Below are 24738 nucleotides of genomic sequence, written 5' to 3' on the forward strand. Positions count from 1 at the left end.
TTGGATAAGGAAATATGACCCATCTATTTTCTGTCTACAAGAAACACATATTAGACCCAGGGATGCAAGGAGGTTGAAAGTGAATGGCTGTAAAACAATCTTACAAGCAAACAATAACCAAAAAAGGCAAGAGTATGTATATTAATATCAGACAAAATAGACTTTAAATGCGAAATGATTTTGAGAGACAAAAATGGATAATACATATTAGTGAAAGGGATAATCTTTCAACAAGAATGAACAATCATAAATATTTATGCTCCTAACAAGGCCGCATCCAAATATGTGAGGCAAACACTGGAAAAACAAAGTGAAAGAATAGATGCCTCTACAATTATTGTGGGAGACTTTAATACACCACTATCAACTTTGGACAGAAAATCTCAAAAGAGAATCAATAAAGAAACAAAAACTTTGAACAGTTTATTAGAGGAGCTGGACCTAATAGACATATACAGATCATTACACCCAAATACAGCAGGATATACATTTTTCTCAAGTGCACATGGATCATTTTCCAAGATAGACAATATGCTAGGCCACAAAGAAAAGCTCGATGAATTCATAAAGATCGAAATCATACAAAATAATATCTCTGACCACAATGGAGTGATGCTGGAAAACAGCAAGGGCCAGAGGTCCAGATTTCACAACAAGATATGGAAATTAGACAGCACACTGTTAGAAAAACAGTGGGTCAAAGAGGAAATCTCAAAGAAATTAATAACTACCTTGAAACTAATGAAAATGATAACACAACATACCAAAACTTATGGGATGCAGCAAAAGCAGTACTGAGAGGGAAATTTATAGCCATAAATTTATACATCAAAAAAGAAGAAAGCTAAAATTAAAGACTAACTGCACATTTGGAGGAATTAGTAAAAGATAAAACAACAAAGTAACCCCACAGGAAGAAGAAAGAAAGAAATAGCAATGAAAAGAGCAGAACTAAATGAAATAGAAAATAAGAAAGCACTTGAAAAGATAAACAAAACCAAGAGCTGGTTCTTTGAGAAGATCAATAAAATTGACAAACCCTTAGCTAGAATAACAAAGAAAAAAAGAGAGAAAATGCAAATACACAAAATAAGAAATGAGAAAGGAGACATCACCACTGACCCTACAAAATTAAAGACTATTATAAGAGCATACTTTGAAAAACTATATTCCAACAAAAATGACAATTCAGAGGAAATGGACAGATTCCTAGAAACACATAAGCAGCCTATATTGACAAAAGACGAAATGGATAATCTCAGCAAACCAATCACAAGTAAAGAGATAGAATCAGTCATTAAAAACCTCCTAACTAAGAAGAGCCCAGGGCCAGATGGCTTCACAGGTGGATTCTACAAAACATTCCGGAAAGAACTAACGCCAATCTTGCTGAAACTCTTCCAAAAAATCAAAACAGAAGGAACATTACTTAACTCATTCTATGATGCCAATATTACCCTAGTACCAAAGCCAAACAAAGACACCAGAAGAAAGGAAAATACAGACCAATTTCTCTAATGAACCAAGACACAATAATCCTCAACAAAATACTTGCTAACTGTATTCAACAACACACTAAATGCGTGATACCCCAAGACCAAGTGGGATTCACTCCAGGTATACAAGGATGGTTCAACATAAGAAAATCAATCAATGTAATACACCATATAAACAGATTGAAGGGAAAAAAAACACAAGATTTTAACTATAGATGCAGAAAAAGCATCTGACAAAATACAGCACCCTTTCTTGATAAAAACACTGCAAAAGATTTGAATAGAAGGAAACTTTCTGAACATGATAAAGAGTATATATGAAAAACCCACAGTCAACATTGTTTACAATGGTGAAATCCTAAAATCTTTCCCTCTAAGGTCAGGAACAAGACAAGATGCCGACTCTCACCTCTTCTATTTAACATTGTCTTAGAAGTACTCACTCGAGCACTGAGGCAAGAACCAGATATAAAAGGCATTCAAATTGGAAGGGAAGAATTCAAAATTTCATTATTTGCAGATGACATGATCCTATACATAGAAAACCCTGATCGCCCAACAACAAAGTTTCTAGAACTCATAAATAAGTTTTCGTAAGGTTGCGGGTTATAAGATCAATGTGCAAAAATCCATAGCATTTCTCTACACCAATGAGGAGTAATCTCAGGGGAAATCAAGAAACAAATATCATTTACAATAGTAAATAAAAAAATCAAATACCTGGGAATAAATTTAACTAAAGAGGTAAAAGACTTATACACAGAACTACACAACACTGTTCAAGGAAATCAGAGGACCTAAACAAATGGAAGAATATTCCCTGTTCATGGGTAGGGAGAGTAAATATTATTAAGATGTCTATCCTACAAATACTGATATACACATTCAATATAATCCCAATAAAAATCAACACAGCATTCTTTAATGAACTAGAAAAGCTAGATATGAAATTTATTTGTAAAGGAAAGAGGCCCCAAATAGCCAAAGACATATTGAAAAAGAAAAATGAAATTGGAGGAATCACACTACCTGACATCAAAACATACTACAAAGCTACATACTATAAAGAATTAACTTTATTGAACATTCAGGGTCAATTTCTCTTCTTGCCCTTGCCCGTGACCTTGACTAGTGTAAGGACTGGAGCTCTTACCTGGTACAGAGTGGAGGAGATCTTGTTGATGTAGTACAGACCAACCATGGAGAAGATGAAGCAGGTGGTGATACAGACTCGGTGGATGAGGCCAGATGCAAAGAGAGCCAACAATAGGCAGAGGTATTGGCACAAGGAGAGACACACAGACCAATGGAACTGAATTAAGATTTCTGATATAGATCCTCATATATGTAGTCATATAATATTCAATGAAGCCACCAAACCTTCTCAACTGGAGAGAATGGCCTATTCAACAAATGGTGCCTGGAGAACTGGATATCCATACATAAAAGAATGAAAGAGGATTACCAACTCACACCTTATACAAAAATCAACTCTATTTGGATTAAAGACCTAAATATAAGAGCCAAGACCATAAAGACTTTGGAAAGCAGTTTAGGGAAGCATCTACAAGACTTTGTAATTGGAAATGGCTTCATGAACTTCACACGCAAAGCAGGAGCAGCAAAAGAGCAAGTAGATAAATGCAACTTCCTCAAAATTAAAGCCTTCTTCACCTCAAAGGAGCTTGTCAAGAAAGTGAAAAGAGAGCCTACACAATGGGAGAAAATATTTGGTAACCATATATCTGATAGGAGATTTATAACCTGCATATATAAAGAACTCCTATATCTTGAAAATAAAAAGGCAAACAACCCATTTAAAAAATGGGAAAAAATTTTTTGAAACAGACACTTCTCCAAAGAAGAAATACAAATGGCTAAAAAGCACATGAAAAAATGCTCCAAATCTCTAACTATTAGGGAAATGCAAATCAAAACTACAATGAGATGCCATCTTACTCCCATTAGATTGGCAGCTATAAAAGAAACAGAAGATGGCAATTGCTGGAGAGGATGTGGAGTAATGGGAACGCTCAGCCACTGCTGGTGGGAATGGAGAAGGATCCAACCATTCTGGAGGACAGTTTGGCGGTTTCTCAAAAAACTAGTTATAGATTTGTCATATGACCCAGCAATTCCACTGCTGAGTATATACCCAATAGAACTGAAAACAAGGACACAACCCGATATATGCACATTAATGTTCATAGCAGCATTGTTCACTATTGGCAAAAGTTGGAATCAACCCAAATGCCCACAACAGATTAATGGATAAATAAAACGTGGTATATACATTCAATGGATACTACTTAGCTTTAAGAACAAATACACATCAAACACACATGATAAAATGGATGAATCTTGAGAACCTTATGTTGAGTGAAGCAATCCAGGCAATCAAGGACAAATACTACATGATCTCAATGATATGAAATAAGTAAACCAAGCTGCCTCAGAGAGCTAGAGCCTGGATGATAGGCTTAAAAGAAATTGGGGGGTAGAGGAAGGATGTAAGCTGACACCTACATGGGTGAAATCTATGATAAACTGGAAATAAGTATTTGTAAAGGAAGGGATAAAATGGGGGAGTAGGGTGACCTTTGGGTAGGGCTTTGCAGGCTTGAGGGTGGCTAGGGATGGGAGGATGGGTAATATTGCCCAAGAAAGTGTGGGGAGGGTGGGGGAACATACAAACATAGGAGATTTTCAGGTATATGGTTGAGCGTATAATGCTGAGAAAACTTTTTCAAAAATATAATAAAAGAGGTTACATGTTTAAGATGCTTAAAGGGGATAATCTGATGAAGGACAGGCTCATAGGGAGTGTATGGGTCCTAGGGACCCATATAATGAGAGTGAAGGTATACCCACATCCTGGGGAGGACTGATGTTCTCAAATAGAGGGAATTGTATCTCTCGAGAGAAATAGTGGCTCCCAATATATTAGGGCAGTCACGCATGTCAAGCCCTCAACACTGTTGCAAATATCTCTGAACATGGCCCTTCAAGCAATGAAGATTTACTGTCTCTGTGGGCCCTAACGGAGGGAGAAAAGATATTGAATAGATGGAACCAATGTAACTGTGTGGGCAATAGAAGTGTTCCACAAGATTACGCAAGGATGGCTATAAGACATGTTAAATTACACCAAAAATATATAGTGGCTGGTAGGCTAAAATGTAAATCATAATGTAAAACATAAGGTGATCAAAAATTTTTAAAATTGTATAGTCTAAAATATAAACCACAATGTAAACCCAAATGTTACCTTGTTTGAAGCTATTATCTCAGTATCTGTACATCAGTTTCAGTAAATATAGTATGAATTATGTAAAAAGATTATTGCTGTGGAAGGGGAAAGGGTTTTATATTGGATATGTGGGAGTACTGTATATTGTATATATGAATTACTGTGATCCAAATCTTTTGTGAAGATGAGCTTAATAATTGGGAAAAGAAAAAGAAAAACAAAGGACGTAGACACTGAGGAACGATGGAAGAAGTTGCCATGCCAATTTGCATACAGGGCAACACTTATTGCAGTGATGGAAGGGAAAACATCAAAAACAAAGCTTTTGCATTTTTTATTTTTTGATACCCCAATTTATTTTTACCTTATTTTTTTCCAAATTAATATGTATTCTATATCTAATCTTTAAAATCATCACTGTATTCCATTTTACTATTAATGGAACCTGGCAATATATTGGGCTTCATTTTTGAAGAAGTTTTGGATCAGAGAGAGGTTGAACAATGGCAGGGGAGGAATACTGGTGTGGGATGTTATTGACAGGGGACCCATGGCTGGCAAGGAGTTCTTCAGTGCATATATCCAGGGTACATAAAAATTTTTAGATATTTTCATAGTGGTTACAATTAAAAACAACAACTGAGGGAGTGCTGGCTTACTAGCCAGGGGAGCTCTATCACAGTCACTAAAGGAACAGCAACAATTCCCCAAGTGCAACAGCAAAGACCAAAAAGGAAGGAAGGTCCAACAATGAGCCCTTGACACTAATAACTATGCTTGTAAGCCTGTGCACCTGAAATAAGAACAAGGACTAGAGCTGCAGGATGCCTAAGAGTTACCTCCTGAGAGTGTCCATGTTGGTCAAATGAGTTTATATGGCTACGAGTTTCTAAAAAAGAGTCTGGAGGCTGGCAGAAGGTTTGCCCTCATGCACAACTGAGCAGAGTCAGAGAGACAGATAAAGCAGATACAACCCCCAGATATTGGTTCCTTTGAGGGCTAAAGAGACCCATGGGAGTTATGGTCACGGCCGATGGGGTTAACTACCAGGGCAGATGGCCCCTCTTTGGAAATGGTGTTTATGTGTGATGAATCTGGACTCAGATGGGATCTCCCTTCATAAGACTTTCATGCTAATGTGCTGGAGGTGCAGTTAATGTTGGGGTTTAAGATATATTTAGGGGATTTGAATCTCTGGACTGACAATGTGATAGCCAGATCCTGAGCCTCAACAGACTCCAGCACCTACAATCTGATTTATTGGACTTACCACACTCAGCTAAGATGGAGGTGAAGAAGGACAACCACCACACCATGGAGCCTAGAGTGATTACAACTGAAAATGGGAGGATTGCATCCAGCACCCAGGTGGAATCTGAGCCTCCTCTTGACATAAAGGTGCAATGGACACAACCAATCCAGTGTCCACATAGAAGAGGTGGCATTGGATTGGGAAAAGTGGACATAATGGACAAAGGGTATGGGGAAAGGCAGGAAGAGATGAGAGGTGGAGGCATCTTCGGGACATGGAGCTGCCCTGGATGGTGCTTCAGAGGTAATCACCGGACATTGTAAATCCTCACAGGGCCTACATGATGGAATAGAGGAGAGTATGGGCCATGATGTGAACCAATGTATATGAGGTGCAGAGGTGCCCAAAGATGTACTTACCAAATCCAATGGATGTGTCATGATGATGGGAACGAGTGTTGTTGGGGGGGGGGAGAGGGGGGGTGGGGGGGTGGGGTTGAATGGGACCTCACATATATATTTTTAATGTAATATTATTACAAAGTCAATAAAAAATAAAAAAATTAAAAAAAAAAAAATATGGCCAGTCTTAAAGCCAAACTCAGCATGTAAATGTCTTGACTTCCCCCCAGTGTGGGACATGACTCACAAGGATGAGCCTCCCTGGTGCTGAGGGATTGCTACCAAGTACCAGCTGATGATGTAATTAGAAAATGTCCTTGAATAAAAGGGTCAACTTAGACCAGCAGAATATCTCAGTCTACATATAATACCAGGAGTTAAAAATGCTTTTGACTTCAATAAAAGGGGGAAATGGAAAGGACAAATGAGTTTATATGGTTATGAATCTCCAAAAAGAGCCAGGAGGTTATCAGAGGGGTTGCTCTTATGCATACCTCAGCAGAGTCCCAGAGACAGATAAAGTAGATAAAACCCCAGGTATTGGATCTTCTGAGGGCTACAGAGACCCACAGGTTCTATGGTCATGGCAGATGGAGTTCAGTGACATGTCAGTTGGCCCTACATTGGAGTTTGTGTTTCTGTGTGATGGAGCTGGACTCAGATGTTATCTTTGTCCACAATCCTCTCCTGTTACTTTTACAGGAACTATTGTGGATGCTGGGATTTAATGTATACCCAGGCGACTTGAGTCTCTGGACTGACCATGTGATAGCCAGGCCCTGAACCTCAACAGACTTGCAACTCCTACACTCTGTTTTTTTGGACTTACCCCACTCAGCTAACATGGAGGTGAAGAAGGTCAACCACCACACCAGGGAACCAAGAGTGCCTACAACTGAAAGCAGGAAAATTGCATCCAGCATCCATGTGACATCTCAGCCCCCTCTTGATATAGATGTGGAGTGGACACAACCATTCTAAGGTCCATAGGATGGAGGAATAGTGTGTGGATTAGAGTGGACTTACTGATATTCTATTCATGAGCTATTGTGATTAGTAATCGAAGAAAATGTGGCATTGGTGTGGAGAATGTGGCCATTTTGGCTGCTGGGGTTAGGGAGTGGGAGGAAGAGATGTGATGTGGGGGCATTTTCAGGAGTTGGAGTTGTCCTGGGTGGTGCTGCATGGACAGTTACCAGACATTGTATATCCTCTCATGGCCCACTGAGTGGACTGTGGGAGAGTGTGGTCTATGGTGTGGACCACTGACCATGAGGTGCAGCAGTGCACAGCGATGTATTCCCCAAATTCAATGAATGTCTCATGATGATGGAGGAGGTTGTTGTTATGGGGGGATGAGTGGGGTGAGGGGGGTGGGGGATATACGGGAACCTCATATTTTTTTAATGTAACATTACAAAAAATAAAGACACACACACAAAAAAAAAACTAGTTAAAAATGTTTAGCAGTAGTTCACGTTAATGGTGGTAGTGTGAGATAGGAGATTCCTGTATGATGTTATATGTGTTTGTTTTCTAAGCTTGCTATTATTATTATACATGTATTTATTGTTTATGTATGTTTATGTATGAGTGGTATACTTCAATAAATTTTTTAAAAAATGTGAATGACCTGATAACAATTTTGTAGACTGAAGTAATTGTTGACTTAATGTTGTCTGTTCATTCAACAGAAACTTTTAAGTGGCATCTGTTTGCTTGACTCAGAGAGACTTTGCTACAAAGCAGTATAAAATCCTAATTTGGAATATGTATGTAGCTGACATAGCTGCATGGAAGCTTCCAGGAAGTCTGTAAGACAAGCTAGGATCAATTCAATCTAAAAGTTGATTAAAAAGATGGGTTGAAATCTATTTGGGTAGCTTAGATATTCTTCTTAAATTCAATAAAAAATGACCATTAAGCATCTACTGCTTGTATGTTGGATGATATATAAACATCAGATTTAATAATGTAACTACTGTGAATTATACAACTTTTTATTTTATATTAGAAAAAATAAGTGAATTATTGAAAATTTAATACCTGATATGAAGGAGTATCAGGTATTAAATTTGCACATGTCTTCTGACTATTTCACATATCATTAGACAAGAGAGTCCTCCACAGATCTTTCCAGGATATTCCCATCTCTGTTCCTCATTTCTGCTCCTTGTTTGAAGTGATCCCCATGCACATGCCTAATGTCTTTCCACTTGCAAAAGTTATCAAGTCTACCTTGACCTTATCTACAGTTCATTCTTTCTTTGCAGTTGATATCTTACTTTTAGCATCTTTTGCAATCTAGACAGATGAAGTATTACCCAAATCATAATTCTTAGTTCCATTCAATTTAACAGATTTTTTTTTTCACATTACCATTTTACCTTTCCCCATGTAGTTTGTACACATAGCAAGATGAACCTGGGACATGACTGAACTCGTTGCTTGGAAATCCTCTAGGCTAAGTATCGAAGTTTATTGATTTCGAGTTCTGCTTTTTACACAAAAAACTCTCAAACAAAATTCAGCAATGTTTTGCCCTTGGGGAGCTGAGCGCTCTTCTTTGCCAGCCCCATTGGGTTAGTTTCATAGCGATGCTGCAACAAAGGGCACAAACTTCGTGACCGAAAACAGCAGAAACTGCCTGGGTCAGCTCGGGATTCCACCACCTGTCCACCAGCCACCTGGAAAATCCCCACCATCAGCACAGTCTGTGAAGGCGAAGGAACCCCTGAGGGATGCTGGACCTGTCTGGCCCGCCTTCCCTTCCGTCCAGTTCCTGGAACAACCTCTGCTCATGGCAGCCTGAGGCAAAGTTTTATTGAACTAAAAAGCAAACAGAAATATATTCTCTCATGGTGCTGGGGAGCAGAAGCTGGAAATCAGGGTGTTGCAGGATGGGCTCCTCTGGAGGCTCAGAGGGAGAAACTACCCCTCCTCTCCCACAGCTCCCGGGGCTTCCCTCAAGCCTTGGCGTTCCTCAGCTTGCAGGTGTGTCCCTGTGGTCCCCACCTGACATTCCCCGAGCTGGGGTTTCCAATCGCCCCCTCCTTACTAGGATACCAGCCACTGGGTTAGGGCCACCCCAGTCCAGCATGACCTTACGTGAACTAAGTGCATCTGCAAAGATCCTATTTCTAAACAAGGCCACATTCACAGTATGGGAAGATTCACACTTCAGTATATCCTTTCAGGAGACACAATTCATCCCATGACACCTGGTTTTACTTGTTGGGTTCTGGAGGTTCTGGTTTCAGAATGTTGCTTTCTGAAGAGAAGCTGACATCAGGTTCATAGAAGAATTACAGAAGAATGAGGGGCATGCCAGCCTCCAGCGTGCTTGGGTCTGCAGTGAAACCCTGTGCATTGCTACAGTGCTTGCAAGAACAGTTTTGAAATGGTTTGAGACCTTGCTCTGCTCTGTCTACAGAGCAAGATAATAGAAATTTCAGACAATTGCTTGCCCCCTCCTGAATCTCGTGTACCCAGCGTTTTGTCTGCACTGTCTATTATTGCAGCCACCTGGCCATGTTTGGCTTGTTTAACGGAAAGTAAAATTTAAGATTCAGATTTTCAGAGGCACTGAGCATACGGGATGTTCAATTAGAGAAACAAAGGCTAAGATTTTACTGAAGAGCTGAATGCCTAATGAACTAGGGAGGGTGAGGGCAGTATGAGCTGAATTTAATGAAAGAGCATTGGCAGTCAGGTGAGAATGGCTGCTGAGCACCCATCTTGTGCCAAACCTGCTGACACTCAGCTTAGTTTCAATGTTGAGGAATAGTTGTAGCTCCAGAACAGTATGGGAGCAGATGCTGAACACGTTGGACCTCAGCAGGGTTCCTGTTGGAGACAAATCTCGGCTGTGATGTCTTCCCACCATGGTTCTCGGCACTTTGGAGTCTACCATTCCCCTGGTGTTTGAGCAGCAAAATTCCCATAATGCCAGAGCTGGAATATCCTTGAAAGCCTGTGCCTTCAGTGTCCATCAGGCTGTTCCATGGAATCTGTGCAGTGATGAGGAAGTCGATGTGTCTCAAGAAGTTGGGCACCTGCCTATCACATAGGAGTCCCCAGATTTGGTCCTGGTGCCTCTTAAAGAAGCAGCAAGCTGATGCAATAAGATGATGCATTGAGGAAACACAGTGGGAGACATAACAAGCAACGAACAGGGGTGGATCAAGCACCTCGCTCCTACATGGGAGGTCCCGGGTTCAGTTCCCAGTGCCTCCTAAAAAGAAAAGAAGACGAGCAGATAGTGTGAGTGCAAACAACAGGGAGGGGGAGGTAAATGACCTCCCCAAAAAGTCATTGGAATTTCTGATTCTTGGAGTAACACTGGTGGGTAGAGTGTCCAGCTGAGACTTAAGCCTTGGGTGGGGTGGGAGTGGTTGAATAAAGGTGGTTTTATATCTGTGGGGTGAAAAGGAAAGAGGGGAGCCCTTAATTGTTGAATGTGGCTCCCAGGGATGGCTGAGCAAGTTCATGTAATTTGAAGGGAAGGTATTTAGCCTTTCTGAACTCTATTCAGACCTTCTAAGTTTAAAAAATGTGATAATAGAGAATATTCTTAAGAGGAAGGATAGCAAGTGGTCTCCATATCCAGCTTTCCCACCACCGTGCTTTCCCACCCACTGCTCTAGGTTGGACGAGGGAAAGGAAGAAGAGTAGAAAAACTGGATCATCAGTTGTTCTAGGGAAGGGATGCTGCCTTAGCTGTGTCTGTACTTCCCTAAGAGTGTTTGCTGAGAGCAAACTCAGTGAGTGTTAGCTGGATGGGTGGGAGAAGGAGAGGGGAAGCTCGGTGCCCACACAGAAGTGGGAGGAGAATCAGAGTGGGTTTCACATGCTCCCCCACCTCACCCTAATACGTGACGTTTCACACGCGGGCCCCCAGCGCTGTCCTTGGTGCCCTGCTGAAGCCTGCTCCCTTCTGTTTCCATACCTGGTGCCCCTCACTAGGGGGTGGAGGCGGGGAAGGAGCACGTCTGACCACGTGGTCTGTGGAGCCCCGTTAGCGCTGGAAGGAGAGCAGTGGGGGCTTCAGAGGGCGGGTTCAGGCCGGAGGGATTTGATCCCTGCCCACCGTTTACCAGCTGTACGGCCTAGACTTGTTACTATTCTTCTCAGCCTCTCTTACCTGTAAACTGGGTCTTAGACATTCCTCTAGATGAACTTATTTTGAAATATAATATACATACAGAAAAGTGTACAAGTCGTAATCATACAGCTTTCACAAAGCAGCTCTGCACAAACGGAGGGCAGAATAGTGCCGAGCTCCAGACCCTCTTCTTGGCCCTCCCAGTCATCACCCCACCCCACCTGATGCAAGAGGACCCCATCCCAATGTCTAACTTCATTTTACTTCCCTCTGCTTTTGAATTTCATATGGATAGAAACATATAGAATGTACCTTTTGCATTTGGTTTCTTCTGCTTAGCATCATGCTTATAAGATTCATCTACATTGTTGGGTGTAGTTGTGGTTTCTTGAGTCTCCTTACTGAGCCGTGTTCCAATGTGCAAGTATAGCACAAGGAAATTATCCCTTTCACTGTTGCAGACATTTCAGTTATTTGCAGTTTTTGGCTCTGAACACTATTGCATATATATATTTTTGGTGGACAGCTGTAAGGAGTGGAATGATTCCCTCTAGTAGTGGAACTGCTGGATTATGAAATGACCAGCTCTGAACTGTATAGAACCTGCCTGATAGTTTAATGTTCATTTTTAACCTCACAGCGTTGTGAGCATTAAAGTGCTCCTTAGGGTGCTTGGAAGACAGAAGGGCCCCAATAAGCCTTTAAAAATGTAATCAAGGTGGCAGACTTGGCCCAGTGGTTAGGGTGTCTGTCTACCACATAGGAGGTCCAAGGTACAAACCCCGGGCCTCCTTGACCCATGGGGAGCTGGCCCATGCACAGTGCTGATGCGCCCAAGGAGTTCCTTGCCGCGCTGGGCTGTCCCCCGCGTGGGGGAGTCCCACGCACAGGGAGTGCGCCCCGTGGGTAAGGCCGCCTAAGCGAAGGAGGGTGCAGCCTGCCCAGGAATGGTGCCCCACACGCGGAGAGCTGACGCAACAAAAAGAAACACAGATTCCCGTGCCACTGGCAACAATAGAAGCGGACAAAGAAGAAGCAGCGGGTGGACAGAGAGAACAGACAATCGGGGTGGGGGGGAAGGGGAGAGAAACAAACAAATAAATAAATCTTTAAAAATAAAAATAAAAATGTAACCAAGGCTTAATACTCTCCATTAATTTGAAGTACCTTAATGGACTTAAACATTTTCTTAGTGCTTGCTCATTTAGGTGGTATCTGGTTTGTGTGTGTGTGTGTGTGTGTGTTTAAATATAACACTGCAGGAAATGACTCTCCTTATCGCTGTTTCCTTCTAAAAATTTGCTTTGGGTTCAGTTCTCAGGACAGGTTTAACGGGATCAAGCATGTGTGACTTTGAGAACTTCCTCCCTGGAAAGACCACATGGGCTGGCTGAGAGGGGAAAGCAAGGCAGCCTCTCGTGCCCTGTGTGGTGGAGCAGGCTCTGAAGACAGTGGGCTCTTATAGAGGGCAGGATGGAGGGTGAATTTCTGTAAATGGTGGTGTCCTTGGGGCAACTAATGATTTAGTTCCTTAGAAGAAAAAATTGGCAATTTGAAAAACAATGTATTACCACATTAAGTCAGGAAGGAGAAATCACACGTGCAAAGCATTTTCATTTACTTTATTAGTTCATTCTTTTTGCTCTTTTTCCCCAAATATTAGGATCTTTGACCTAAAGGGGCAGGGGAAGCTGAGCTGGGGAGGGGCTGCAGGACTGAGAGGCTCGGGCATCTCTGGGGAGAGGGCAGCGCCCTGGGCGGGGCGGCCTCGCAGGCTCCAGCCCTGGTTCCTGGTGCAGCTCTTGACCAGCGGGAGCGCAGGCCCTCGGGGTGACCTGCAGTCCTCCTTGGTGTGGGCGCTGTGCTGGGCCGCGGGCGGCGTCAGGACGCTGTGGAGGTGGAGGTGCCGTCCTCGCTGTCCTGCTCCAGGCGCTGCTCTGGACGCCCTTGGTCCACTTGTCTCCGTCCACCTTCAGGTGACCTTGGCGTTACCGGGACAGTAGCCGTTCACAGGCACACGACGGAGGCCGTTCCAGAAGCGAGCTGCTCCGGGGACAGGGAAGAGGAAGGGACGGGCTGGCCACGCTCCCTGGGGAGGGAAGCACAGAGAAGTGGGCAGGCGGGGAGGGGGGACAGACACACAGCAACATGCGTACTCCGTGTCAGTGCAGCCACGAGGCTGTATTTTTTTAAGATATCGAGATCACAAAAATGTTACATTAAAAAATGTAAGAGGTTCTCATATACCGCCCCCTGCTCCCCCATCAACAACCTCTTTCTCATGTGGCTCTTTCCTTGCGTTCGGGTGGCTCATCGCTGCTCTAACTCTGACACCACCTGAGGTCTCCTGGCTCGCTGGTCTGACCTCACCTTCTGTCCTTCCCCTGTTCTCCCTGCCTCGTGCAGTGATCTCAGTGCCATGGGCAGAGACACCCACACCTCTTCTTCTGACCCTCCGAGTTCAGAACCCAGGACAGCTGTGGGCTGTCCCCGTGGAGGAAGACGAGGCAGCGGCCGCTGGGGAAGGCTCCGACTCCCACTGCCCCCGTCCCCTTCCAGAGCTGCCCTAGGCTCGAGGCTGCCCCCGCCCCGTGCATCCCTCGCCTTGGCAGGGCTGGATGCACCCTGCAGAGTGGGTCCCAAGCCTGTGTCTGCGCCTGGAGGGGGAGGCCCCTTTGCCTTCTGGGCCCTGCCACCCACTCTCCCCTCCCCAGAGACTCTAGGTGAGTCCTGGGCCCCCGCCCGAGTCTCCAGCTGTCCGGGGGCGATGTTCAGTCAGCCCAGGGGTGCTGAGATGATCTGGGGTCCACTGCGACCCTGGCCACCTGCCCAGGAGGAGCTGGCTGGCTTCAGCTCTAACCTTGAGCAGCTGCCAGGTGGCCCCTGGAAATGCCCCTTGTGTTCCAGCCCCGAGTGGGACAGCAAGTCCCCCACAGCCCCACTCAGTTTGCTCTTGTTTAAAGTCACAAAACAAATCCAGAATCCTTTGCTAGGAGAAGTCAACAGATGAGTTTATGGTTCTTATAAAGCTAGCCAAGCAGTTCAATATAAGATACTGAACTTTTTCAATTTCTCTTTTAAACTTACACGACTAATTTTCCCAGAGAATTGTATAAAATTAGCCATGGCGGAAAAATAATGTGATCTCTAGAAATTAAGGAGAGGGAAAACATTCTGTGATATTCCCATCTTTGTTTCCCTACACATTTAAACATCGAACAATTACTCCTTTAGATCTGGGCATTATTTCTAGAAAATGACCTTGAATTAAAGATTCAATGCGGAACAGCAGAATATACCTGTCTACATATAATAACATGACTTCGGGAAGTGGTTTGACCTAATGTAAGGGGGAAATGGAAAGGAGAAATGAGATTATAAGGCTGTGAGTCTCCAAAAAAGAGTCTGGAGGTTGTCAGAAGGAATACCCCTATGTACAACTGAACAGAGTCTAAGAGACAGATAAGGTAGATACAACCCCAGGTATTGGTTCTTTTGAGGGATAAAGAGACCCACGGGTTCAAGTAATCTTTTTTTTTTTTAATTATTTTTTTTTTTAATTACATTATGAAAAATATGAGGTCCCATTCAACCCCACCGCCCCTGCCCCCCACTCCCCCCACAGCAACACTCTCTCCCATCATCATGACACATCCATTGCTTTTAATAGAGTTTTAAAGGCCCTAAATACCCCCTGCCAAGTTGGTTGAGACCAGAATAATCCCCCTTAAACATCACTTTTGAAATCAGCTGATGCTAAGGAAAGCCAAATTAATAAACTCTTTTAGAGGTGATGGGATTAAAATACCTAAATTAAAAATTTTCTATCAAAGAATTAAGGTATTGAAAAAATATATATGTAAAATTATTAATCACATCTATAAATAATTAGATATTTTGTACAACTGAAATATTATACTCCTACCCAAATCAGTTACATTTTTGAAAATTAAAATCATCACAAATTTAGCTTATTTCTATTTATCTGTTAATATGCATAAATGATATTTGATGTGAAGTCAGTAAAATTTAACAAGACCTGAGAGGTTAGACTGCTGGCATTAAATTTGATTTTTGCTGCTGTGAAGTTTGCCCTGAAAGACTTATATACATTTATCTCTTTTGGATTATGCTTTTACCGTTTAAATAAATTTTATCACAGGTATTGAAATAATTTATATATCACTGAAAAAAATCGCTTTCAGTTCTTTATAGTCCCCTAGTGAAAATTAATTAAGGGGATATAATAATAGAAATGAATGTGAATTTTATATCTGAAATCTCTAACAAATAGATATGTTACTTGTTTTTCCCACATTAGGTTATGTCCACCGCATTTCATTCGTGGCATTATTTGTATCACTGTGTGTCATGAAGAGCAGGCCACAGCAAATTTAAATGAACCAGTGCTGGGTTGCTGCAGACCTTAGCAGCCAGGCACTCACTGCCACATGAGCGCATGGCCATGGAAGTCATTCAATCATGAAGAAATACTGCCAAGAAGACTATGGCCCACGCTAGCTGTGCTACGGCCTCCTTGGTGGTATAAAAATGTGGCCACTCTTTAAGTAAAATGTTTTGTGCTTTTATACAAGTCCTTGACCAATTAAAAATGCAATAATTTTACTTTCCTTCATTTAAACATTTCTTTGAAACTGGGCTTTTGGGGACAACAGTCTTGCCACCATTATCATAAAAGATCATTTCATGTTTAGTCTCATAGGCCTTCTTCCTATAAAAGAGCATGAACATTCTAAGCTGATTTTTACAGTCTACAGCTCAGACTGTAAAAAATGACATTAAGCCACCTCTTCTACTTCACAATTGGGTATACTTTTCTAGCTTTTTGTTGGCTTTTAGTTCACACTATTGATTTTTCTACTTGTAAAATAATTCTCAGGCAGAAGAGAGAACACAGACTAAGAAATACATTTCTCTCCTTTTCTTAATCATATATGATGAGCAAAAAACCAATAAAATATTTGGCAAAACCCAATGAAAATGAAATTACTTTTTTTCTTTATAATTCCAAGGGTTCTTCATTAATCTACACACTTTTTTCTGAGTTGTTTAATTTAGATCAATTTTCACCATATTTTTGTCTCCAAATCTAAATATGAAACTGAGTCTAACTTACTTAAACTGATGACAAATCTGAAATGCTCTCAATTATTATCACCACAAAACTTATGCTTAAGCCTCTATTAGACAATACTGGCAATTAGACATACATTTCAGAAAGCAGTGGAGAGAAATTACTTACGTTTAATCTCCAGATGGTTCCTTCAGCCAAAGGGGATCCACAGTATTAGCTTAATTACTTTCTCCTCAACAAAAATACCTTCCTGTTGCCATTCTTACTAGATTGTCTGATACGGAGAAAATCTGGCCATTTAAATGCTGCATCAACTGATGGCTCTACATTCTTCCTTGAGATCAACTGTTTGTCAGGCCCTTACTCATCTGCTTTCAGGGAGAATCCCATTCTCCTTAGAACTGACCTCAACCCATATCCCAAATATGAAAAGCCCCCAATTTCACAAATCTACAAGAAAAACAGTTAGAGAAAGGCACTTAAGTTTCAGCTCCACCTTGGTCCCCTGGCTGAGGGTGAGCCACAGTGATAGGACCCACACTTCCCCCTCAACAAAAACCTCCTCTTTTTGAACCTAATCAGACTAGATTGGCTAATTTGGAGGGAATTCCAGCTCTTTCTTTCTCATTCTCCCTACAAACCATATTCACCTTGAAAAAATCCAACAATTTGTTGGCTCACCTAATTGGCAGATTTTCTGCTATTTACTTTTGGGTCACTAGGAATGGTTAATTTAGCCTAAATATCACAAATTCACACAAATGTTACAACACTGCAAAAACTTCACAAATCATGGAGGAAAAATGTACTTATGTTTGATTTCCAATTTGGTCCTTTGGTCAAAAGTGAACCATAGTGCTTCTTCTTAAGTTTCCTCCTCTACAAAAATCTTCCCTGAGAAGGGCACCAAGACCCCTTCTCCAATTAAATTATTTTGATTTGGAAATCAGAAAAATTAGCCATCAGCTAGCCTCCTGGGGAATAATTTTCCATTCTCTATATCTAACCTAGGAATGAAATTTTTTACATCCCTGGCCTGCACCACGATACACAAGAAGGAACAAAAAGCAAATCCAATGGACAGAAACAGTAAAAACACTTGGAAACATACATACGTTTGATTTCCAGCTTGGTTCCCTTGCCAAAATTGTACACACAGTGGTTTCTCTTAATCTCTCACTCATACAAAAACTGAGTTTCTCTTTCTGACCATTGAGCAAGGCTCTGTTCAGAATCTGTGATGACGCTCCCCAGTAAATTTCTGAAACTATCACTCAGGCAAGTTACTCTCAGCCAGTGACTGAATCTTGTCCTTCAGAGAAACAGAGAAAATGTGCACTCGATTCTCAAGTTTGCTTACAGGCTTTATCTTTATCTTTGCCCCATAGGATATCAGAGTCTGGCTGCAAAGAGTGAGCTTATAGGTCATTTTATTTATTTATTTTCTTTTTTTTTAATTGATTTTGTAAAAATATTACATTAAAAAATATGAGGTCCCATTCGACCCCACCACCCCCACCGCACCCCTCCCCCTCCCCAGCAACACTCACTCCCATCATCATGACACATCCATTGCATTTGGTAAGTACATCTCTGGGTATCTCTGCACCTCATGGTCATTGGTCCACATCATGGCCCACACTCTCCCCCATTCCATCCAGTGAGCCCTGGGAGGATTTACAATGTCCGGTGATTGCCCCTGAAGCACCATCCAGGGCAACCCCAAGTCCCAAAGGCGCCTCCACATCTCATCTCTTCCTGCCATTCTCCACACCCATCAGCCACCATGTCCACTTTTCCCACTCCATTGCCACCTTTTCTCTGAGGTCCTTGGATTGGTTGTGTCCGTTGCACCTCTATGTCAAGAGGAGGCTCAGATTCCACATGGTTACTGGATGCAATCCTCCTGCTTTCAGTTGTAGGCACTCTAGGCTCCATGGTGTGGTGGTTGTCCTTCTTCAACTCCATCTTAGCTGAGTGAGGTGAGTCCAATAATTCAGATTGTAGGAGCTGGAGTCTGTTGAGGCTCAGGGCCTGGCTATCATATTGTCAGTAAAAAGATTCAATCCCCTAAATATATCTTAAACCCCAATAGCAAATACAATTCCAGTAAAGTAGCATGATAGTCTTATGAAAAGAGATCCCCTCTGGGTCCAGTTTCATCATGCAGAAACACCAGCTCCATAGAAGGGCCATCTGACATGGCAGTGAACCCTATCTGCCATGACTGTAGAACCCGTGGGTCCCTTTAGCCCTCAAAGGAACCAATACCTGGGGATTGTATCTACTTTATCTGTCTCTTAGATTCTGCTCAGTTGTGCATAAGGACAATCCTTCTGACAGCCTCCAGACTCTTTTTTTTTTTAGAGACTCATAGCCATATAAACTCATTTCTCCTTTCTATTTCCCCCTTACATTAGATCAAACAGCATTTTAAAGTCATATTATTCTATGTAGACAGGGATATTCTACTGATCCGCATCGAACCTTCAATTCAAGGTTGTCCCCTGCTCCCACCCTGCTTTTCGCTTCCTTATACTTTACCCGCCTGTTCTTCGTAACCTCTCTGTATTATGGCCCTTCTCAGCAGCAGCTTATGCTGCTGCTTCCCTCCGCCCCTCCTCCCAGCCACTGTTATCTTCCCCCTCCCAGCCGATCGCTGTTCTCCCCGCCTCATTTCAACCGCCCTCATCCCGTATCCACCCCGGCACAACCTCTGAAACAACCCCCCCTGCCATCAATGGCTTACGCCCTAAACCGCAGGTCCGCCCTTGCCTCTGCAGCCAATCCTCAGCTGCCCCGCAGACATGCCCCTCCCACAACCTCCCCACCTCCACGAGACTATAAAACCCCATGTACTTCCCTAATAAAATCAGACCTGCGCATAGACTTCGTCTCCGTGGTTTTTCTTCCATCGAACCGCGCGTCCCCACCAAGCCTTGAGCCGCCCGCTGCCGCCCCAGTCCGGCCGTGGGCTCGGCCCGACTCCCGGCAGTGACCCGCCCGTGCGGCAGCGACCCGCCCGCGGTACCGCAGCGGCGGCCACACAAGGTCATTTTCCAGTTGCATTATCAGTTGTTAGTTGATAGTGATCACTCGGTGCCAGGGAGGCTCATCCCCGGGTGTCATGTCCCACGCTGGGGGGAAGGCGTTGCATTTAGATGCTGAGTTAGGCTTCGAGACTGGCCACATTTGAGTAACATGAAGGCTGTCAGGAGGAAATTCCCAGGCACAGTGCTGCTCTAGGCCTTGTTCTTATTTCAGGCATATAGGCTCACAAGCATAGTCATTAGTATCAGAGGCTTACTGTTGGACCTTCATTCCTTCTCGGTCCTTGCCGCTGCACTTGGGGGACTGCCGCTGCTCCCCTAGGGACCACGGCACAGCACCCCCGGCCAGGGACCCAGTACCCCCCCAGCTTTCATTTTTAGTTGTTGCCACTATGAGTATATCCAAACATTACCATGCACCCTGGACATATGCCCTGTATAGCTCCCTGTCAGCCATATATCCCCTGTCAATAGTATCCCATACCAGTATTTCTCTGCTGCCATTGTTGGACCACTCTGGTATCCAGAACTTCCTGAATATTGAAGCCCCATTATCATGTCAGGATCTCTTTCTAGCAAAATGGAATATAGCGATGGGTTTAAAGGTTAGATATAGAATACATGTTGACTTGTAAAATTCTACATCCTATCTTTTTCTTTTCCTTTTTTTTTTTCCCCTAATTATTGAACTTCTCTTCACAAGAGCCCTAGACCACAGCAATTCATGTATGCAATATACAGCACTCCCACACATCCACCACAAAACCTTTTCCCTTCCACAGCGATACTCTTACAACCTATTCACAACATATTTACTTAAAGTGATGTACAGAGTCTGAGACAATAGCTTTCAAACCAGGTGACATCTGTGCTTACATTGTGGTGCATACTTTAGGACACGCAGTTTTCTAACATTTTTAGTTATCCTATGTTTTACATTATGGTTTACATTATCATTCTGTCATCCCCTATATGTTTATGATGTAATATTACATATTTTATATCCATCCTTGTGTATTCTCACGAAACTCCTCTCTTACCCCACATTTACGTTGGTTTCCCACATTTAACATCCATTTTCCCCTCCCCTTGGTGCCCACAGTGACAGTCAACCTCCGTTTCCCAAGGAGCCACGTCCAGAGATGCTTGCAACAGTGTTCAGGTCCTAAATTGCTCAGCTGCCCCAATGCCCTGGGAGCCACCCTTTCTCTCGAGAGATACAGTTCCCTCTATTTGATGGCATTAGTCCTCCCCAGGATGTGGGTCCACCCCCACTCTCACTACTTGGGTCTCTACCCAATGGTATCACCCACTCTGGCAAAATGAGCATTCAGACATTCCCCAGGAGCCCGTCCCGCATCGGACCATCCCTTCCGAGCATCCTAAACAGGTAACCCTCTTAATTATATTTTGATACGATTTTTTCAGCATTTTACTCTCAACCAACACCTGACACTCTCCTGTTTGTATGCTACCCCTCCCTCCTCCCACTTTTTGGGCAATATTACTCATCCGCCCATCCCCAGCCCCCCTCAAACCCACAAAGCCCCACCCAAAGGCAACCCCTTGCCCCCATTTTATCTCTTCTTTGTGTTCATACTTACCGCCAGCTCATCATAAATTCCAGCCCTGCAGACGTAGGCTCACATCCTTCCTCCACCCCCTGATTTCCTGTAAGCCTATTGTTCAGTCTCTAGCTCTCTGAGGCAGCTTGTTTATTTCATATCATTGAGGTCATGTAGTATTTGTCCTTCAATGCCTGAGTTGCTTCACTCAACATAAGGTTCTCAAGATTCATCCATGTTATCACGTGTGCTTGTAGTGTATTTGTTCTTACAGCTGCGTAGTATTCCATTGTGTGTATATACCACATTTTATTGATCCACTCATCTGTTGATGGGCATTTGGGTTGATTCCAACTTTTGGCGATAGTGAACAATGCTGCTATGAATATTGGTGTACATATATCAGTTTGTGTCCGTGTTTTCAGTTCTGCTGGGTATATACCCAGCACTGGTATTGCTTGATCATATGGCAAATCTATGGTTAGCTTTTTAAGAAACCGCCAAACTGTCCTCCAGAATGGTTGGATCCTTCTGCATTCCCACCAGCAGTGGATGAGTGTTCCCCTTTCTTCACATCCTCTCCAGCATTTGTATTCTTCTGTTTTTTTTATAGCTGCCAATCTTATGGGAGTAACATGGTATCTCATCGTAGTTTTGATTTGCATTTCCCTGATAGCTAGAGATTTATAGCATTTTTTCATGTGCTTTTTAGCCATTTATATTTCTTCTTTGGAGAAGTGTCTGTTTAAATCTTTTTACCATTTTTTAAATGGGTTGTTTATCTTTTTATTTTCAAGATATATGAATTCTTTAAATATACAAGTTATAAGTTTCTTATAAGATATATGGTTGCCAAATATTTTCTCCCACTGTGTAGGTTCCCTTTTTACTTTCTTAACAAACTCTTTTGAGGTGCAGAAGGCTTTAATTTTGAGGAAGTCCCATTTATCTATTAGTTCTTTTGCTGCTCGTGCTTTTGGTGTGATATTCATGAAGCCATTTCCTATTACTAGGTCCTGTAGATGTTTCCCTACACTGCTTTCCAAGGTTTTTATGGTCTTGGCTCTTATATTTAGGTCTTTGATCCACCTTGAGTTGATCTTTGTATAAGGTGTGAGATGGTAATCCTCTTTCATTCTTCTACATATGGATATCCAGTTCTCTAGACACCATTTGTTGAATAGGCCACTCTCTCCCAGTTGAGAGGGTTTGGTGGCTTTATCGAATATTATATGGCTGTATATGTGAGGTTCTATATAAGAGCTTTCAATTCGATTCCATTGGTCTGTGTGTCTCTCCTTATGCCAATACCATGCTGTTTTCACTACTGTAGTTTTGTAGTATGTTTTGAAGTCAGGTAGTGTGATTCCTCCAATTTCGTTTTTCTTTTTCAGTATGTCTTTGGCTATTTGGGGTCTCTTTCCTTTCCAAATAAATTTCATAGTTAGTTTTTCTAGTTCCTTAAAGAAGGCTGCATTGATTTTTATTGGGATTGCATTGAATGTGTAGATCAGTTTTGGTAGGATGGACATCTTGATAATATTCAGTCTTCCTATCCATGAACAGGGAATATTCTTCCATTTATTTAGGTCTTCTTTAATTTCCTTGAACAGTCTTGTATAGTTCTCAGTGTATAAGTTTTTTACTTCTTTAGTTAAATTTATTCCTAAGTATTTGATTTTTTTATTTTCTATTGTGAATGGTATTTGTTTCTTGATTTCCTCCTGATCTTGCTCATTATTGGTGTACAGAAATGCTACTGATTTTTGCACATTGATCTTATAACCTGCAACTTTACTAAACTCATTTATGAGTACTTGAAGGTTTGTTTTAGATCTCTCAGGGTTTTCTATGTATAGGATCATGTCATCTGCAAATAATGAAATTTTGACTTCTTCCTTTCCAATTTGAATGCCTTTTATATCTGGTTCTTGCCTCAGTGCTCGAGCAAGTACTTCTAAGACAATGTTAAATAGGAATGGAGACAATGGGCATCCTTGTCTTTTTCCTGAGTTTAGAGGGAAGGATTTTAGGATTTCTCCATTGTAAACAATGTTGGCTGTAGGTTTTTCATATATACTCTTTATCATGTTCAAAAAATTTCCTTGTATTCCAATCTTTTGGAGTGTTTTTATCAAGAAATTGTGCTGTATTTTGTCAAATGCTTTTTCTGCATCTATAGATATAATCATGTGTTTTTTTTCCTTCAATCTGTTTATATGGTGTATTACATTGATTGATTTTCTTATGTTGAACCATCCTTGTATACCTGGAATAAATCCCACTTGGTCGTGGTATATAACTCGTTTAATGTGTTGTTGAATATAATTAGCAAGTATTTTGTTAAGTATTTTTGCATCTAGGTTCATTAGAGAAATTGGTCTGTAATTTTCCTTTTTTGCGGTGTCTTTGTTTGGCTTTGGTACTAGGGTAATGTTGGCGTCATAGAAGGAATTCGGCAATGTTCCATCTGTTTCGATTTTTTGGAATAGTTTCAGCAGGATTGGTGTTAGTTCTTTCCGGAATGTTTTGTAGAATTCACCTGTGAAGCCATCTGGCCCTGGGCTCTTCTTAGTTGGGAGATTTTTAATGACTGATTCCATCTCTCTGCTTGTGATTGGTTTGTTAAGATCATCAATTTCTTCTTTCATCAATATGGGTTGCTTATGTGTTTCTAGGAATTTGTCCATTTCCTCTAAATTGTCCTTTTTGTTGGAATATAGTTTTTCAAAGTATCCTCTTATGATAGTCTTTATTTCTGTGGGGTCAGTGGTGATATCGCCTTTCTCATTTCTTATTTTGTGTATTTGCATCTTCTCTCTTTTTTTCTTTGTTAGTCTCGCTAAAGGTTTGTCAATTTTGTTGATCTTCTCAAAAAACCAGCTCTTGGTCTTGTTTATCTTTTCAAGTGCTTTCTTATTTTCTATTTCATTTAGTTCTTCTCTTATCTTGGTTATTTCCTTCCTTCTTCTTCCTGTTGGATGACTTTGTTGTTGTTTTTCCAATTCCTTCAAATGTGCAGTTAATTCTTCCATTTTTCCTCTTTCTTCTTTTTTGATATATGAATTTATGGCTATAAATTTCCCTCTCAGTACTGCTTTTGCTGTATCCCTTAAATTTTGGTATGTTGTGTTATCATTATCATTTGTTTCAAGGTAGTCATTGATTTCTTTTGAGATTTCCTCTTTGACTCACTGTTTTTCTAAGAGTGTGCTGTTTAATTTCCAAATCGTGGTGTGACACCTGGGCCTCTGTCCCTTGCAAATTTCCAGCTTGACTCCACTGTGGTCAGAGATATTGTTTTGTATGATTTCGATCTTTCTGAATTCATTCAGCCTTTCTTTGTGGCCTAGCATATGGTCTATCTTGGAGAATGATCCATGTGCCCTTGAGAAGAATGTATATCCTGCTGTCTTTGGGTGTAATGATCTATATATATCTATTAGTTCCAGCTCCTCTAATATACTGTTCAAATGTTTTGTTTCTTTAGTGATTCTCTTTTGAGATGTTCTGACCAAGGTAGAT

General features: G+C 41.8%; 1 non-coding gene and 2 gene segments (V, D, J or C); all 3 read left to right on the plus strand.

Moving 5' to 3' along the window:
- The window catches only part of LOC131273808 (immunoglobulin kappa variable 3-11-like), a 911457-nt gene that overhangs the window by 101746 nt on the left and 784973 nt on the right, over positions 1 to 24738 (plus strand).
- The window catches only part of LOC101429283 (immunoglobulin kappa variable 3-20-like), a 74040-nt gene that overhangs the window by 8755 nt on the left and 40547 nt on the right, over positions 1 to 24738 (plus strand).
- Positions 9724 to 9860, plus strand: LOC131274138 (small nucleolar RNA SNORA9). Its single transcript, XR_009181350.1, has one exon. It is a non-coding gene; the product is annotated as a small nucleolar RNA SNORA9 (small nucleolar RNA).

This window comes from Dasypus novemcinctus, chromosome 17 (assembly GCF_030445035.2).
Source record: "Dasypus novemcinctus isolate mDasNov1 chromosome 17, mDasNov1.1.hap2, whole genome shotgun sequence".
NCBI classification, from domain to species: domain Eukaryota; kingdom Metazoa; phylum Chordata; class Mammalia; order Cingulata; family Dasypodidae; genus Dasypus; species Dasypus novemcinctus.